The sequence below is a fragment of the Lissotriton vulgaris genome, chromosome 1_1 (assembly GCF_964263255.1).
Source record: "Lissotriton vulgaris chromosome 1_1, aLisVul1.2, whole genome shotgun sequence".
Lineage (NCBI taxonomy): Eukaryota > Metazoa > Chordata > Amphibia > Caudata > Salamandridae > Lissotriton > Lissotriton vulgaris.
In genome coordinates, this window is record NC_141685.1 from 1,773,007,508 (window position 1) to 1,773,026,695 (window position 19,188).

General features: G+C 40.1%; 1 long non-coding RNA gene across 1 annotated transcript; it reads right to left on the reverse strand.

Moving 5' to 3' along the window:
* Positions 1 to 18,039: 18,039 nt before the first annotated feature.
* LOC147751193 (uncharacterized) lies at positions 18,040 to 18,550 on the reverse strand. The gene is made up of 3 exons (XR_015299955.1): positions 18,473 to 18,550; positions 18,300 to 18,361; positions 18,040 to 18,188 (listed from the first exon to the last, which is right to left on the reverse strand). It is a non-coding gene; the product is annotated as an uncharacterized LOC147751193 (long non-coding RNA).
* Between the last annotated feature and the right edge of the window lie 638 nt (positions 18,551 to 19,188).

Below are 19,188 nucleotides of genomic sequence, written 5' to 3' on the forward strand. Positions count from 1 at the left end.
ATTAGTTCATAACAAGTGTACATATAGTTCGGCATCCAGATTGTGTCCATCCGGGTGTTCAGTTCCCATACCAAGAATCATGCTAGATTCTAGTTTTCGTCACTGTAAAGTACGATCACCACCCCTCTCGATGGTTTACTCAGTTTGATCCCTGAATATTTCAACAAATCCGGATTGCTGTTGTGATATTTAGCAAAATGTGTGGCCATAGGGTAGCTTGGGTCTCTGTTCTTAATCGCCCTTAGATGTTGTAAAATTCTTAGTTTTAGTTTGTTGATTGTGCTCCCTATGTAAAATTTCCCACATGGGCATTGTAGCCTATAAATCACATATTTTGATTCACAAGTTATGTGATCTCTTATTCTCTCAATTTTGCCATTATGTAGTCTGTACTCTTTTGCATTTATGCCATGTTCACAGGCCTTGCATTTCGCACACTTCCAAAAGCCTGGCGTTGTCAACCATGTTGATTTTTTTGGGGTTTGTTCCTTTAATGTCAAATGCCTTTGGGTTAAAATGTCACGTAATGAGGCTGTTTTCCTATACGTGATGCTTGGACGTTGGGTTAGTTCTTCTCTTAAGGTGTTGTCCACGAGTAATATGTTCCAGTTCTTCTGTAGAGCTTTTTTCATGTCCCTACTTTGTCTGTTGAAATCCATAATTAATCGTGTCTCGTCATCATTTTCAGTTTGCTCACCATTATTGCATTTCTTCCTGCTGCCACCAGGAGTTAGAAGATCAATCCTATTCTTTTGAACCACTCTGTTTTTTGCAGTCATGATGACTTCTTCTGGGTAGCCTCTTTCCCGGAAGCGTTGTGCCATCCTCTGGATCTCCTCTTTCATGTCATTCTCTTCTGAACAGTTTCTCTTTGCCCGTAGCATTTGTCCATACGGGATGCTCCATTTTAGATTGGCTGGGTGTCCGCTGTTAGCATGAAGTATGCTATTGCATGAGGTTGTTTTTCTATCAATTTTGGAGCACAACTTTTTGTCACTCACATACATTTCAACATCCAAAAAGATAAGGTTTGTTGAGCTGATTGTCGAAGTGAAATGGAGATTGTAGTCGTATATATATCTATATATATAGAGAGAGAGAGAGAGAGAGACAGAGAGAGAGATACATAGCTTTTTTGTCAAAGGCAAAGTAAATTCATGCACTTTAACATTAATTCTTAAAGTAGTTACTTTAAGTCTTTGCCTTCATTACTTTCTATGGGGGGGGTTGAAGTAGCAGTGTTTGACCATGTGTGGTGCTGGACTTACTCCAGGTCTGAGCTTGAATACATTTACTACTGTTTTGTGCATGCACTCCCTATTTTCTAGCCACTCCTTCCAGGCCTTTCCAAATTTAATTCAAAATGTGTGCATGTGTGTGCAGAGATCTATGCACATAAAAGATAGGAATAGGGTCGGCGAAGACCTCCACATGTAGGTTTGTGCGTAGCATTTTATAATACATAGGTGTTTTACGGTTGTAGTATGCAGTTTGTTAATTGGCACCCATATATTTATTTGAATGTTGTTTAGCAATGTACAACATAGAGACGCTTACAGTTTATTGCAATCACTCTTTTATGGAAAGAAAATGGCAAAATAATTTTTCTTGTTAAAATTTCTATTTCGGAGTAAAAAATAGAATTAATGAGCCTGAAAAAATTAGTTGAGAATGCAGACTTTCTTCTATGACCAGTCCTGGAGTGCAAGGTCATAAAAAGGACAAAGCAGGGGGGTGGCAGGGCACGAATGATGAAGAGAAACTGCTTAGAGGAACCTAGACGAAGTGCAGGGTGCAGCACAATGAAGCTAGAGGGATTTAAAAAAAAGTTTGAGATAAGGTGGTGATAACGATAAAGGAACACTACGAGGCCCACAGAAGTTACCTCGACTCTAAAATGAAAGAGAAACGAAAAGATGATTCAGAGAAAAATATAAAAAATGATTGAATTGGTGGAGTGTTGTTTCCACATTTACTTACACTGGAGGGCAGGACGCTTGTGGTGGGAAAAAACTAAATATAAAAAAATTCTTAAAAAATCGGCAGTGTGCCCCTGAACCGGGATTGTAGGCATATAGTGGGGATGTTTGTAGCGCTGGTGTATAAGGGCGTAACTATTAATGGCGCTGAAGGTGCCGTGGCCCCGAGGCCCACGGGTGTGGTTGGCCCACTGATCTACAATTATACCTGCCTTTTGCCACTCAAGAAGGGGCTGGGGCAATTTCCTTCCTTCCATTGGGGCCTAAGGCACTCTTGCCTTACCTCTGCTGGGTGTAAGGCCTTGAGTTCATTTGCTTACCCTGAGTCTCCTTTCACTAAAGTTATCTATCTACTTTGGAGGGTGTTAGTTTATTAAGTAGACTCCTGTTGACTGAGAGATTTAAACCTACACCGAGCAGTACAACATTCTGCCTCAAAAGTGTAAAGACTTATGTAAGAGTTAATGGTTAACCCTTGAAATTGACAAATTCTCACAATCACTTATCCTTAACTAATTGAAGAGGCACCGTAGAGAATTCACTTGCCCGAGGACGCTGAGAGCTCTCCGGGTTTTCTAACTAAACAAAGAACATCCCGAACCTGGCACATAGGTAATCTGACGTCGGTCACGTTCCTCGAAGTGGCTGGCGCTGGGTGACATTTTAAACAGCGGTTTTGCAATACTGCACGTGCATTTGCACAAGGTTTTAAGATGTATTTCTAAGTTGTAAGCATAATTTTTCGCAAGTTTGTATTGTACAGTACTATTTGACATCTTTTGTAAAAAAAAATGTATTGACCTGTGCATTGTTAATGATTTTAATTAATCAAAACAATCAAGCTCCCTTTATGCAGACTGTTCATACGTTGATGGGGGCAGAGTTCGGTATGTATTAACTGTGGTATTTAGGGGGGCGGGGGCACTGGTGAGACGGTGAGGGCAGGGATAGGGATATTCAGAGTTTTGTTTTACTTTGTTGTTTCTCATTTTTTTCTGATCTGATAGTTGTTCATATTTTCTTTTTTACACCATGTACAATAGCATGTTTTGTGATATATTTTTACATATTGTGATGGTGTATTTCTTTCCTATTAAGACGTAGCTTGATTATGCTTCTTCTGCTATAGTTTCATGATATTTTTTTGTCAGTAATTGTATTATTGTACTGTTTCTTTATCTATGTTCAGCGTTGAGTGAAATTGAACCCCAGTGTTGAGTGAAATTGAAGCCCATGAATTCATGTATTTTCGTTTTTTAATCACAGTTTTGTACTAAACAAAATTGTCTTTTCATAATTTCTTAGTGGTACATTGAGTTGAATGCTGTCATTGTGGGTTGAGGGTCTACCACGTCCTTGACTAAGTAGTTGCCTAGTAACTCTTAATGAACAATTGTATTTTCCCTGTTCTTGTAACGTGTATCTGTAACAGGGTGCTTTTAGGAAAAATTGGAATTTGCACCGGGATATGTGCAAGGATTTAAATCACACAGTTAAGACGCTGAAAGAAGATTCAGGTACTAATGAATTTTTTTGTATGATCTATTTTTTGTTTAATTTTATTAATTATATCAAAAAGTTTGTTCACATTTTTATATCTATATATTTTTTTTAAACTTTACATGTTTTGTGACTGTACAAATAGTATCCAGTTACAAGTGACCATGTGCAAAAATTAATAAATTACAAACACAGATAAATCACAATAAGTTGATCAGTCTTTTGTTGAAATACAGAACCAATTCCTCTTCAACGCGTTTCGGCGGTTAGCCTTCCTCAGGAATTCTGTATTTGCTATATATAACAGGTTGATACTATAATAGAAAAAAACTTGATTTTAGTTTATTAATGTTACAAATTTGATTTCAATTCACAGCGTCTCACTGATTGCACTATTTACATTCACTTTGATTATCTATAGGATTGATATTTACAAATAGGGAGCTTCTCTAACACCAAAGGGTCATGTGTCTAATCAAACTAGCTGATTTTAATACTAATACACGCATTTATATGACTGTACTATACCACTATTCACATTCTAATCTCACTGAACATTACTATACATATTTACATTATATACAATATTTACAAAACATAGTGCATCTTGAATTAAAAACTTTTTCATCTAGAATCTCATCTTACGAACTCATCAGCGGATAAAGGTGAGTGTGTGAGTACATCTGCATAAATTATCCTCTCTGGGACTCACAGAGAAAATAATTGATGTAATGTTATATGAAAACCGAATTATGTTAGAAACAGAGCAATAGCCTTTCTAATGGGTTACTAACGGTGCATATTCTACAGATCTTTATTATTAGCTGGAGAGACTCCGATGATGTGACCTGTGCGATGTTTACTGTGTTATCCTAAGGAGTTGATGTTTCCAGAAAAACTATGAATACAAAAATGGAAAATGTATTGTTTAATGTGTCTCCAACTAAAAAGGTTTATAACCAATGATGCAACGTGGAAATTTACCTACTTGATCAGACGACTGAGATGGACATTCTATGGTGTTCCAGATTTGAAAATGTGGAAAGACCTTTCCTGGTGATTTCTAGGGCTCATACTCTGCACCCGTGATGATCTGAAACATTACAAATGAAAAGGACTCATGTCCTAACTGAATTGGTTATGAATGCTACAAAATGTGGTGAGGGTGGCTGCGAGAAGATCACACACCTGCTTGTAACAGAAACATGCGAATAAAGCAAGGATCCTATAGAAGATGATTCATAGGGAAACTTAATTTAGATCAATATTTTCCATTTGCAGGTGGGAAATGATGAAGTCTGTAAATGTTAAAAACGTCTCAATTAGCAAAAAAGTATTTTAGCGTATATTTTTGAACTAGACAGTGTCTGACAAACTAGCTAATTTTGTTGTCAGAGGAAGATTATAACGAGAATGAAAAGGCCTGTATTTAATGGTCAGTTCTCGATGTTGTTCACCAATATATCTATCTGGCAAGTTGTGTATGGTCGGGCTCTATGAATATAACATGACCATGTGATGTGTCTACAGAAAGATAATGCTTGAAGACACTATAAGAATTCCACACATGGTGCATTCTTTTTAAAACCTCGATTGTGTCTATTTGGTCATCTTAAGACTCTATGATCTATTTTGCAAAGAAGGTATGAACGTCTTTTACAAATAGGTGCTTATCTATCGTCTATGAACTCTATGGTCTGTTTGGCATAGAAAGTATGGAGCCCTTATACACATGGATATTTTTCCGTTATTTAATCTTAAATAGTGCCTGTGTAAAGAACACTGGCATCTTCCCATCTAGTACAGTCAAACCTTATTTCCACTATGAGGCGAGGCTTTGGATAAGTCTAATATTAACATGAGCGTCTCGGACCAGTACTTACTTGTTTATAACGAGCGGAGAAAGCTAAATATAAAAATATTTCTTAAAAATTTGGCAGTGTGCCCCTGAACCGGGATTGTAGGCATATAGTGGGGATTTTTGTAGCGCTGGTGTATAAGGGCGTAGCTACTAATGGTGCTGAAGGTGCCGTGGCCCCGAGGCCCACGGGTGTGGTTGGCCCACTGATCTACAATTATACCTGCCTTTTGCTACTCAAGAAGGGGCTGGGGCAATTTCCTTCCTTCCATTGGGGCCTTAGGCACTCTTACCTTACCTCTACTGGGTATAAGGCCTTGAGTTCATTTGCTTACCCTGAGTCTCCTTTCACTAAAGTTATCTATCTACTTTGGAGGGTGTTAGTTTATTAACTAGACTCCTGTTTACTGAGAGATTTAAACCTACACCGAGCAATACAACATTCTGCCTTAAAAGTGTAAAGACTTATGCAAGAGTTAATGGTTAACCCTTGAAATTGACAAATTCTCACAATCACTTATCCTTAACTAATTGGAGAGGCACCGTAGAGAATTCACTTGCCCGAGGACGCTGAGAGCTCTCCGGGGTTTCAAACTAAACAAAGAACATCCCGAACCTGGCACATAGGTAATCTGACGTCGGTCACATTCCTCGAAGCGGCTGGCGCTGGGTGACATTTTAAACAGCGGTTTTGCAATACTGCACGTGCATTTGCACAAGGTTTTAAGATGTATTTCTAAGTTTAAAGCATCATTTTTCGCAAGTTTGTATTGTACAGTACTGTTTGACATCTTTTGTAAAAAAAATGTATTGACCTGTGCATTGTTAATGATTTTAATTAATCAAAACAATAAAGCTCCCTTTATGGAGACTGTTCATACGTTGATGGGGGCAGAGTTTGGTATGTATTAACTGTGGTATTTTGGGGTGCGGGGGCACTGGTAAGACGGTGAGGGCAGGGATAGGGATATTCAGACTTTTGTTTTACTTTGTTGTTTCTCATTTTTTTCTGATCTGATAGTTGTTCATGTTTTCTTTTTTACACCATGTACAATAGCATGTTTTGTGATATATTTTTATATATTGTGATGGTGCATTTCTTTCCTATTAAGACATAGCTTGATTATGCTTCTTGTGCTATAGTTTCATGATATTTTTTTGTCAGACATTGTATTATTGTACTGTTTCTTTATCTATGTTCAGCGTTGAGTGAAATTGCACCCCAGTGTTGAGTGAAATTGAAGCCCATGAATTCATGTATTTTCGTTTTTTAATCACAGTTTTGTACTAAACAAAATTGGCTTTTCATAATTTCTTAGTGGTACATTGAGTTGAATGCTGTCCTCGTGGGTTGAGGGTCTACCACGTCCTTGACTAAGTAGTTGCCTAGTGACTCTTAATGAACAATTGTATTTTCCCTGTTCTTGTAACGTGTATCAGTAACAGGGTGCTTTTAGGAAAAATTGGAATTTGCACCGGGTTATGTGCAAGGATTTAAATCACACAGTTAAGACGCTGAAAGAAGATTCAGGTACTAATGAATTTTTTTGTATGATCTATTTTTTGTTTAATTTTATTAATTATATCAAAAAGTTTGTTCACATTTTTATATCTATATATTTTTTTTAAACTTTACATGTTTTGTGACTGTACAAATAGTATCCAGTTACAAGTGACCATGTGCAAAAATTAATAAATTACAAACACAGATAAATCACAATAAGTTGATCAGTCTTTTGTTGAAATACAGAACCAATTCCTCTTCAACGCGTTTCGACGGTTAGCCTTCCTCAGGAATTCTGTATTTGCTATATATAACAGGTTGATACTATAATAGAAAAAAACTTGATTTTAGTTTATTAATCTTACAAATTTGATTTCAATTCACAGCGTCTCACTGATTGCACTATTTACATTCACTTTGATAATCTATAGGATTGATATTTACAAATAGGGAGCTTCTCTAACACCAAAGGGTCATGTGTCGAATCAAACTAGCTGATTTTAATACTAATACACGCATTTATATGACTGTACTATACCACTATTCACATTCTAATCTCACTGAACATTACTATACATATTTAAATATATACAATATTTACAAAACATAGTGCATCTTGAATTAAAAACTTTTTCATCTAGAATCTCATCTTACGAACTCATCAGCGGATAAAGGTGAGTGTGTGAGTACATCTGCATAAATTATCCTCTCTGGGACTCACAGAGAAAATAATTGATGCGATGTTATATGAAAACCGAATTATGTAAGAAACAGAGCAATAGCCTTTCTAATGGGTTACTAACGGTGCATATTCTACAGACCTTTATTATTAGCTGGAGAGACTCCGATGATGTGACCTGTGCGATGTTTACTGTGTTATCCTAAGGAGTTGATGTTTCCAGACAAACTATGAATACAAAAATGGAAAATGTATTGTTTAATGTGTCTCCAACTAAAAAGGTTTATAACCAATGATGCAACGTGGAAATTTACCTACTTGATCAGACGACTGAGATGGACATTCTATGGTGTTCCAGATTTGAAAATGTGGAAAGAACTTTCCTGATGATTTCTAGGGCTCATACTCTGCGCCCGTGATGATCTGAAACATTACAAATGAAACGGACTCATGTCCTAACTGAATTGGTTATGAATGCTACAAAATGTGGTGAGGGTGGCTGCGAGAAGATCACATACCTACTTATAACAGAAACATGCGAATAAAGCAAGGATCCTATAGAAGATGATTCATAAGGAAACTTAATTTAGATCAATATTTTCCATTTGCAGGTGGGAAATGATGAAGTCTGTAAATGTTAAAAACGTCTCAATTAGCAAAAAAGTATTCTAGCGTATATTGTTGAACTAGACAGTGTCTGACAAACTAGCTAATTTTGTTGTCAGAGGAAGATTATAACGAGAATGAAAAGACCTGTATTTAATGGTCAGTTCTCGATGTTGTTCACCAATATATCTATCTGGCAAGTTGTGTATGGGCGGGCTCTATGAATATAACATGACCATGCGATGTGTCTACAGAAAGATAATGCTTGAAGACACTATAAGAATTCCACTCATGGTGCATTCTTTTTAAAACCTCGATTGTGTCTATTTGGTCATCTTAAGACTCTATGATCTATTTTGCAAAGAAGGTATGAACGTCTTTTACAAATAGGTGCTTATCTATCGTTTATGAACTCTATGGTCTGTTTGGCATAGAAAGTATGGAGCCCTTATACACATGGATATTTTTCCGTTATTTAATCTTAAATAGTGCCTGTGTAAAGAACACTGGCATCTACCCATCTAGTACAGTCAAACCTTATTTCCACTATGAGGCGAGGCTTTGGATAAGTCTAATATTAACAGGAGCGTCTCGGACCAGTACTTACTTGTTTATAACGAGCGGAGAAAGCTAAATATAAAAATATTTCTTAAAAATTCGGCAGTGTGCCCCTGAACCGGGATTGTAGGCATATAGTGGGGATGTTTGTAGCGTTGGTGTATAAGGGCGTAGCTACTAATGGCGCTGAAGGTGCCGTGGCCCCGAGGCCCATGGGTGTGGTTGGCCCACTGTTCTATAATTATACCTGCCTTTTGCTACTCAAGAAGGGGCTGGGGCAATTTCCTTCCTTCCATTGGGGCCTAAGGCACTCTTGCCTTACCTCTGCTGGGTGTAAGGCCTTGAGTTCATTTGCTTACCCTGAGTCTCCTTTCACTAAAGTTATCTATCTACTTTGGAGGGTGTTAGTTTATTAACTAGACTCCTGTTTACTGAGAGATTTAAACCTACACCGAGCAATACAACATTCTGCCTTAAAAGTGTAAAGACTTATGCAAGAGTTAATGGTTAACCCTTGAAATTGACAAATTCTCACAATCACTTATCCTTAACTAATTGGAGAGGCACCGTAGAGAATTCACTTGCCCGAGGACGCTGAGAGCTCTCCGGGTTTTCAAACTAAACAAAGAACATCCCGAACCTGGCACATAGGTAATCTGACGTCGGTCACATTCCTCGAAGTGGCTGGCGCTGGGTGACATTTTAAACAGCGGTTTTGCAATACTGCACGTGCATTTGCACAAGGTTTTAAGATGTATTTCTAAGTTTAAAGCATCATTTTTCGCAAGTTTGTATTGTACAGTACTATTTGACATCTTTTGTAAAAAACATGTATTGACCTGTGCATTGTCAATGATTTTAATTAATCAAAACAATAAAGCTCCCTTTATGCAGACTGTTCATACGTTGATGGGGGCAGAGTTCGGTATGTATTAACTGTGGTATTTTGGGGTGCGGGGGCACTGGTAAGACGGTGAGGGCAGGGATAGGGATATTCAGAGTATTTTTTTTACCTTGTTGTTTCTCATTTTTTCTGATCTGATAGTTGTTCATGTTTTCTTTCTTACACCATGTACAATAGCATGTTTTGTGATATATTTTTACATATTGTGATGGTGTATTTCTTTCCTATTAAGACATAGCTTGATTATGCTTCTTGTGCTATAGTTTCATGATATTTGTTGTCAGACATTGTATTATTGTACTGTTTCTTTATCTATGTTCAGCGTTGAGTGAAATTGCACCCCAGTTTTGAGTGAAATTGAAGCCCATGAATTCATGTATTTTCGTTTTTTAATCACAGTTTTGTACTAAACAAAATTGGCTTTTCATAATGTCTTAGTGGTACATTGAGTTGAATGCTGTCATCGTGGGTTGAGGGTCTACCACGTCCTTGACTAAGGAGTTGCCTAGTGACTCTTAATGAACAATTGTATTTTCCCTGTTCTTGGAACGTGTATCAGTAACAGGGTGTCCTTATATTTACCAGAACAGAGGGGGGGAGGGGGGTTTGTAGTGGACTCCGACATATGAGGGACAGGAGTTAGGTAAGTAATTAAATAAATGTAACAATTTACCTTGCATGCACTGCATTGCCGAGTAGGCGATGCTGCGAGCGCAAGGTAAATAGTTCTATTTATTTAATCACTTACCTTACTCCTGTCCCTGGTATGTCAGACTCCACTACCCCCCGGCCCCCCTTCCCCTACCCTACCTCTCCCCCACCCCGCAGCACTCCCTCTGCGAGCCACCACTGATATGTACACTATGGGGCCGATTAGGATTGCGGTGAATCCGCATTCTCCGTGCCGGCGGAAGCCACTGCTGGCCCAGAGGATGCAGATTCACCACTGCGGTGATTGGAAAGACCCCCCGCCAGTTTAGGATGGCAGGGGGGTCATCTGAGGCCGGGAGACCGTCCACCGCTTTTACGCCACGGTCCCGCAGCGGAAAAGCTCAAATATGGTGGCGGTGTCTATCAGATACCTCCAGCCATATTAGGATGCATGCGGAAACATGCTTTTCCACTGCGGGTTTTCCGCCGTGGAAAAGCATGTGGCCTTTGGTGTTTGGGGGCCCGTTGCAGGCCCCCAGGGTGTTGGGGAGGACATGGGGGGTACCTATGGTGCTCCCCAGCATTTACATGCACAAAGCGGCAGGCACCGCGCGGTGCCTGCCGCTTTGTGCATGTAAATGTTAAACATGCATTTTCAACCTTGCGGCGGGTGCTGCTTCAAGCAGCACCCGCCCCAAGGTTAAAGATACAGGATGTGACCGCCAGGGTGGAGGTCACATCCTAATTGCACCGGAGGGACCTCCGCTGTCTCTGCGGACGGTCCCTCCACCTCGGGGGTGGCGGAAGGACGCAGGTCCATCCGCCATCCTAATAGGCCCCATAGTACTTTGGAATATTTCCAGAGACACTTAATTTGAACACGATTCATAGAGTTGTTTGTCCTATTTTACAGATATGGCACTACTTTCAACAGGCTGTTCGAGGCTTATTTATAAGTGCCATTGGTGTATGCATTAGTGGTGGTGTGCAGAATGTTCCATCACCTTATAAAACTTGAATCAGTGGGGCTGATACTGAAGTGAATGAGAACGTGAGGAGGGGGAGATAGGACCTGACGAGAGAAGGGGCGTTGGCCGGGAGCTGAAGTCTTGATGCCGTTGGCCATACATTTAGCCCCTGATAACCCAATAACTTAGAGCACTGCGTAGGTCCAATCTAAGGTTTATCCTGAAAGCAGTGTTCTACATGAACACTGCAGATTGAGAGGTGGACTCTGAGGTAAACCGTAATGTCAAACACCCTTTTTCCATGTTTTCACTGACTAGTAGGGCTGGCATGGAGTGAATGGTGAGTGTGCTACGTGGGAAAAAGGTTGAGCGAAACCATAAAAAACAAGATAGGTCATGGTGCTGACCCTTTGATGTGAGGAAGGTAGGAGGGGTTCTGGACTTTCTAAAGAAAAGAGAAGTGTAGCCTATTCAGATTCACAATTTCTCTTATTTTCCCCATGGGTAAATTGTGGATAACATGGAGAAATGTATTTTCACAATGAGATATTGAGGTAGATTTTGATATGATCTAAATTTGTTCACTCAAGGACAGTAGTTGTCACTTGTAGCTTACTTGGAACCAGAAGCTCGTATATGGCTTGGGGGACATAGGTCTATAACTAGATAGTAACGGTTATATGAAATTGAGTCAGTCTTTGATGTGTTTATTTTATTTGCAAGCTGAAGTTAAATGAACACAAGAATGAAGTTGTTTGGATTGGTGTGGGCAGTATTTTATTTATTAGACAGCAAGGCACTGGTTACAAAATATATGCAATTATGTATTTGCCCTTCTTACATCATGAAGAAACCAAAGAGCGATTTCCAAGTAGGCAAAGTGGAGGGGCGAGTTATCATAAAGGTATACCCCCATGAGAGTGTACACTCAGCAGCACCATAAGTATGCTTTAGGGGCCAAGAGTTCAAGCTCGCTTACCCTCACACATACAGAGCAAAGGAGGCCCCGTTTCCAGTTCATACCTGATTGTGCCAATATGTAAAATGGCTCTTCTTGCCCTTAGCCGGCATTCCATTTAGAGTGCACGTGCGATATCCTGAGGGATAGAGCTGTGTTTTGACTGAGCTTCACTACAGTGCTGGGTGTCGTGTCGTGTAGGTAGAGTAGTGCAGTGAAGGAAACGACTGCATATGTAAATAGTCCCGGTGGATGAGAGAGTTCTGAAAGAATGTTAGCAAGGCTTTTTAGAGCCCACAGGGTGTGCTGCTGATAACATGTGATTCCTACACCTTGTAATCCTCATTTGCTTATGTGACATTCCGTGTAGACTGATTTACATATTTGAATGATTCATTGTCTTTGTATAATGTGTGAGTGATTTAAAGTACTGTGAGACCCTACACTGATATGAGTAGAGCGATACAACAAATGAAATGCATATGAGAGAGGGGATATGGAGAGATGAGGAGCACTGGAGGAGGTTGGCAGTGAGGGAATCCGAGAATGAGGTAAATAGAGGGAAGCTATGGAGAGATGAGGGGCACTGGTGGAAGGTAGTAGTGAGGGAGTTTGAGGAAAGGTCATGAGGGAGAGGGGCTATAGAGAGATGAGGGGCACTGTTGGGAGGATGGCAGTGAGGGTATCCATCTTTACCAAAGTTTGGGACAAGAGGGCTTTTTAATGAGGTTCAGTATCCGTGCCCAATTTGGGTCATGCAGAACAAGGAGATGGAGACTGTTCCTCTAAGATTAGAGACTAGGGAATCTAGATGTGGAAACCAACCACCAGCAAGTCAGTGGTCGTGGAGGGGGTATCAGAAGACGCTAGGAGGAAGAGGGATGTTGGAATCCTGCTTTTGCAGAACTAGTGTCCTCACACATCCAGCAAGCTAGGTGTCATGCTTCATCATCTGGATCTGCTCCTCGTTGGGCCGGCGCTACAATGCCTAACGAGCACCCGCGAAGGGGTTCTTTGTCGGAGATATTTTGTTCCTTGGCCGTATGATGAAGTGGGGGTGTGTGGCCTGTGAAGGTGTAGATATGGTGGAGTGCAGTGAGTGTGTTAAAAAAGGTTGGATATTCCAAATAAAGTTTTATTTCGGCTGGTAAGCCACCTTGTTAAAAAAAGTTTTAGAGTGGCAGTTACCCTGTCGAGGGGTGGTCATTTGACATTATGCTCTGCTCTCTGGGTCACATATATAGAAGGGGCAACATTATGCTCCAAACCGGCCGCGCAGCTTACGTAGCGCCGCTTTGGCCAACAGTTCATCTCCTTAATTTTTCAACCAATGTTAATCTGTGTAAGCCATTCTCTGTATGTCATTTTAAATATTCAGCATTTCCTTCAATCCACACGCGGGGTTTTGTGCCATTTTCAAAGCTTCTAATGTAAAAGCTGTGCCCTCTGGACCTCTTGCTTAAACACGACAAGTGCAGGGGTTTGTCCAAAAACAGCATTTATTTCAAAACATCAATGCATTTCGGGCATCTTGTGCCCTTCATCAGGATGTGCTGAAAACAACAATAAAACAACCATATCAGTACTTCGTTTCTGACTGCTCTCTGGGTCGACATGTTTTTTGCCTAATTGGTTAAAAATACCGTGGTAATTCTTCAGGACCTATAATGTGAAAAAGTGAAAAAAGGATAAATATATGAATGAATGAAATGAATGAATGAAAGGAAAAAGGATTTATAAAGCGCATGGCTGCCCGGGAGCGTCCCAGCGCTGGAGTACAGAGGATAGCTGAGGGGAGCTGGGGGGGGGGGGGGGGGGGGCAAGGGGTGATATTATGGATCTTGTGGGAACAGGTGCGTCTTCAGGAGTTTACGAAATTTCTAGTAGATCGGTTCGGATCGAAGACTGATCGGAAGGGAGTTCCACAGGGTTGCAGCAGTGACCAAAAAGCGGCGCCCTCCAGTTCGGGCCTTCCTAACTCTTTGAACAGTGGCCAGGTTACCATGAGAGGAGCGCAAGGTCCTGGTGGCTTTCTACACTAAATGGTGATGCTAATAGCTAACTACTATCCAGGAGGCACTACTTATGTTTGCTATTGTAGTGCCTGTACGAGGACCTAGGGAGACAAATGTGTGGAGAGAGAAAGACAATTGGCATCAGTCCTCCTCAATAATTGCTTGCTTCTCCCCAGTGAGGGTATCCAAGAAGGTCAGGGGGAGAGCCCGAAAAAAGTGTCACTTGCCTGACACTCCCACCTCGGAAACCCCCACTTCCCATCAAAGGGACATCTCATGGAAAAAAACACTTTTTGAGAGTGATAACATTTACAAAGAGATTGGAAACAAATGCGTTTTACTGGGCCTTGTAAGACTAAGAAGAGATAAAGGAGGACTCTGAAGCAGGGCGGGCTAGACATATAACCGACAAATTGGGCCCGCAGTGGCCCACAAGAATGCACCCTTGGCCCACCCAAATGAAAATTCCTGGAGCCAGCCGGGCCTGATGATCCATGCTATCTATGACAACAAAAAACAGCATCAGTGATCCAGACATCATTACAGCTGGGGCACTCAGGGCAGAGGTGCACGTCCACCTATGCGAGGGACTTTTCCATCCGAAAACACCACATTAAATGGTTTTGCAAAATGTTACAAGACAGGTGGCCGATTAATATTCACAATGAATGCTCTGAGGAACAAGTGGCATTGTTTAAAAAGCTGCACAGTGAGTTTTCATTTTCTTTTGTCAGATGGCAACTTGTGGGTGCACAAAAGTAAAACCATGTTGAGATCGTTCATGTGATGGAAGCAGGTGATGTTGATTACTAAAGGAACCTAAGTGCGTGTGTCTCCTGGCACTTGCGCGAACAGTCAGTGAATGACATAATCTCTCAAACAAACTCCCTTTCAGCTTCCTGAAGGTTAGTAGACATTACTTCAGCCAGTTAAGTGTGAAAGCATTTCTTCACAGACGCTCTTTGTGCGGTGGAAGAAGGGCTGTGACAGGAAAACCAAAACGCTGCTTCCATGCAGCACCTTCGCCTGGTTTGAGTTGACATTTTGTGCACCGCTGCTGGCATCCAGGTCAGTGTACGAAACAAGGAGTGGAAAGCAACAAACACTACCGCATATAGAAGGATGAAACTACTCAAACCGGAAAAAAAGAAAGGGACAAAACCATCTCCACCCATTTTCATTATTTTTATGAAATAGTCTAGAGCAGAACTTTAAGTGAGATGAAAAAGTAGGGGGGTCCATAAATGGGGAGAGGCCTAAGTAATTGAGGGTGTGGCTTAAACATAACACTATAATTCACGTAGAGTGCCACCCTACCCACACATTTGCATTGAATGACAACTGCAACTGGCATACCTGACCTTTGTTCTGTCCCTTTTCAGAGAGGCCAAGAAATGAATGAGCCCGTATTCTGAACATCTTTATGCCCCTGACAGGCACTGTGAGAAACTCGAGCTGTCTTCAGGCCAACTCAATTGTGCCTTATTATGAACACCTGGATGCGACTCAATTCAAAGTATTGATTAGATAATAGTAATATGCTGCCTGGAAAAAAAAAGTAACACAGCATCCAGGAAAAAGAAAACACTCATAGGGAATGCAAGATTAAGTAAAGCATGTGAAACATAAACAAGAACGACATGGGTTACCTTAATGTTTTTTACACCCATTGTTCAGAAATAGATCACTGTTTTTGCATGGACAGTTAAGGGCATGATAACTGGTCCCGAAAGGGACTAGTTTCAAAGCCCGTTGTAAACTACCAGGTCTGAGGCCCAGAAGAACCCGACCCACTTAAAGCCCTGGTCTAGAGTCTGTCAAACACTGCCTTAGTAAACATAAATCCACCCAATGTGGAAGGGTCGCAAAGTTGTGCATCTGTAATTTATTTTCTTTATTGAGTTTTGTATAGCACAAACTTTATCCGAGGGCATCAGAGCTCTTCATATAGTTTGCATAACAGTAATTATGTGGGTTACATTTAGGGTAGGTATAAGGACAAAGTTAATCACTCTCATTTACTGAAGGACCCCACTACCTTCAGGGATTGTTACATCTATCCTGAGAATATCTGCGGTTGCACCAGTCTCGAAAACGGGGTGGTTGAAATCTTTGGAGCTAGGAAATGTCAAGGCTATTATTGCACCTGATAATTACCAGGTACGTAAATACCCTATAACTCAAAATTATAATCCTTGCGCACACAGGGGTTTGTGCAGTGCACAGAAAACTGTGACCCATCCATAACCAACGTTACACAAAGTAGGGTGAACCCATAGAGAAGTCACTGGGACCTGGGTATATACTAGTAGAAAGAGAGGGGTCCCAGAACAGAAGGACAAAATAATAAGAATAACTTGTATCAAAGAATCAAGAAAATCATTAGACTCTGGAGTACAGTGTTATTTAATCACAAGGTACTCACACTCGTATTCAGGTACATTGCATGAGATCATAACTTCACAGATAATAGTGCCCAATGACAAAGGAAGGGAGGGGGGGGGGTTGAAGTGGTAGGAAATAGTGCAAGGTGAGGACGTGATGCAGGTCAAGCATACTTATTTTAAAACAAAAAGGAACATCAAGGATGGCTTCAAACGGGAGCCAGACATTTGTACATCAAATGATCATAAGATTCCGAAAAACCAAACTTCTGAAATCAGCAGTACAATTCGTGCTAGGGGTAGAAGTTGGTAAGGAAGACAGTTTTCTTCCTATACATGCCTTATATAAAAAATAATTATAGTATATCGCTTTTGAAACTGATAATTGATAAAGGCAACCAGCGTTATCTAACCTTTATGCTCCATCAATCCCCCCCTGATGGTGAATCAAGCCATCACACAAACTTATCTTACCTTTTGATCTTATTCTGATGTCACATTAGAATGCAGTTGTCTTCTTTTCAGTCTAACTTGTTCCAGATTTTTCATATCATCATGAAAACCAAATTTTCTATCTTCTAGTTCAATTTCTGCTCTATTTCTTTTTCGTCCTCTAGGATCTTTACAACTGCTTTTATGTTTACAATATCGGTACATTAGTACCATTACTAATAAGTCAAAAATGAATGTTCTCTTTTGAGATGCTTCCAAACATACTCTCATAAACAGATATCCACATCAACCATGTGCAGTCAACAACAATTCATCAGGTAACACACCAACTCAGGATGTCAAAGCACCTATAAAAATTATTTAATCAAAATCCCACAATAATTTAATAAAAATGTACAATTTAGAAAATACCAAAATACATTCAATTTAATTTAAGAATGTAATATTTTACACTTTTCCAAAATGTCAACGTTTCAACAGCCCCCTGGAAACAAATGTTAAAAGACACTCAAATTTGTTATGTATTTGTTAATTTTTTTTAAATAGACAGCACACCACAGAGAGATAAATTCTCATAAATGTACTGTTTTTGACAAATTTAACAGAAATTCCAGCGTCAACGCATTTTGGTGGATTACATCAATCGGACCACCTTCATCAGGGCAAACAAGTAATTCACTCTTCTCTTTTCCGCATTTGTTTAAAAAATAGAGAGATTTTTCATAAAAACCTATTAAAAGAAATAAGAGAATTTTTATTCACACAATGGGAAACCTATTGCATTACAAAAATCCAATTCTCCACATCCAAATTGTGCCTAACAATGACATTGTGTGCATTTTTTAATCCAAAACATATCTTGCTTATCAAGCAGAATTTTTAAAATGTATTTAGAAACCACCAATAAGTGCTCCAACAGTGAGTTTACTACCACTCATGCCTCCATTCCCCTTCCACCACCAGGTGCAGCCCAAAGTGCAATCATGCTCATTCATACTTTTGTAAATGCATCTTACCGGTACGACCCAGGGTGCCCATTCGCCCACATATTTTTCTCTCCCTATCCCTTAGTGAAAGCCACATGACCCCTTCACCTGATCAATTCCTCGCCTTCAATTTAATTAGTATCTCCACTCAGGGTATGTGGAAACTATGATGTCATCTGATATAACTGTGGCTATGATGTAGAATAGAAAAAGGAAAGGGAACATACGTCATATTCTTTTGTTGACCCCTTACATCTAGTTGTAACTCCCAAATCTCATAGACTACATTACCTCACCTCATTCAATGTGCTTATTCATTCATTAAATTGAAACACAGGACTGGCACACGTTCCTGTAGCTAGAATGGTGAGAGATAAATAAATAAATAAAACAGAGATCCAGTTAGCTCCCTTTGTTACAAACACAACTATACGTATATCCCCATCTATCAACGTCACCGCCCCTTCACCTTTTAAATCTGATGGTAACCGCACGATCCAGTCCTAACTCCATGCCACGACTCCGGAGCTGTGAAAAGAGTTTTGCCTGAACCTACGCTCACTTTATACACAGTGCCTCCTCTATAGCATCAACATCATGTGGCTTGCGTACCCACAAAGGTTCCGCCATCTTGGAGTGGCGCTTATTCTGTAAGTTTGTATACACAGTGCGGGGATAATTCGTTATAATGCTCCCACTGATTGTAAGGCACTGATTAATTTTTTCTCTGGGTTAGCTTATATACCCATAATCTTTGAAACCCTTTTAATTTTTATGGTTTTAGGAGTCTTTCTCTGCCTGGAGAATGATTTTCAATACTATAATGAAAACACTGAGCACGGACGGATCAATCCGTTATTATCACTCTTTGCTCATAGTGGATGATCCCATTATGACGGGTTTATCCATTATTTTCTCCATCCCCTGTTGATGGGTAGCCATCCCTTGTACATGTATGATTGCTGCTCTTTAAACTAATAACCAACATCATGCCCCTGTTATCCTTGTTCATATTTGTACTCTTTCTTTATTATTGAGTATTACCCATATATGATCAATAACACCATAAGAGTAAGTGTTGGTGGCAAGGCGCCGGGCCATGATGGCATTCCGGTGGACCTTTTTAAGTCTAACCTGGCTCTACGGGGGCCGATTTTAACAAACGTTTTTAATGCGTGTTGCACA